The sequence below is a fragment of the Penaeus monodon genome, chromosome 23, assembly GCF_015228065.2.
Source record: "Penaeus monodon isolate SGIC_2016 chromosome 23, NSTDA_Pmon_1, whole genome shotgun sequence".
In the NCBI taxonomy this organism is placed as follows: Eukaryota; Metazoa; Arthropoda; class Malacostraca; order Decapoda; family Penaeidae; genus Penaeus; species Penaeus monodon.
Window position 1 is genome coordinate 25,695,789 of NC_051408.1, and position 264 is coordinate 25,696,052.

General features: G+C 42.4%; 1 long non-coding RNA gene across 1 annotated transcript in view; it reads right to left on the bottom strand.

Annotated features, from left to right (window-relative positions):
- LOC119588386 overlaps positions 1-98 on the bottom strand; it is a 1,102-nt gene extending 1,004 nt beyond the window's left edge. Inside the window, exon 1 of the long non-coding RNA XR_005230080.1 lies at positions 38-98. This is a non-coding gene — a long non-coding RNA (uncharacterized LOC119588386). The remainder of the gene's footprint in view (positions 1-37) is intronic.
- Positions 99-264: the final 166 nt, after the last annotated feature.

The window sequence follows — 264 nt, forward strand, 5'->3', positions numbered from 1 at the left end:
TCAGTTCGCCAATCCTTTTCACAACACAAACACTCACTATGCAAACCACCCTGAGACTCTCCTTCTTACTTACTCCTTCACAACCTTGTTATTTAACAAGGTAAACAGGAGAGAGATATAGGGTTCCTTGTGGAACAGCAGAGTACCTGACCTAGTCTCTAGAGTGTCCATTGACAACTTGTTATCGTTAGTGACGGTAATGATGCTCTGAGACAAGGTAGTTAGTTACACAATGCAGGACCGTCAATAATTCCTTCACGGAAT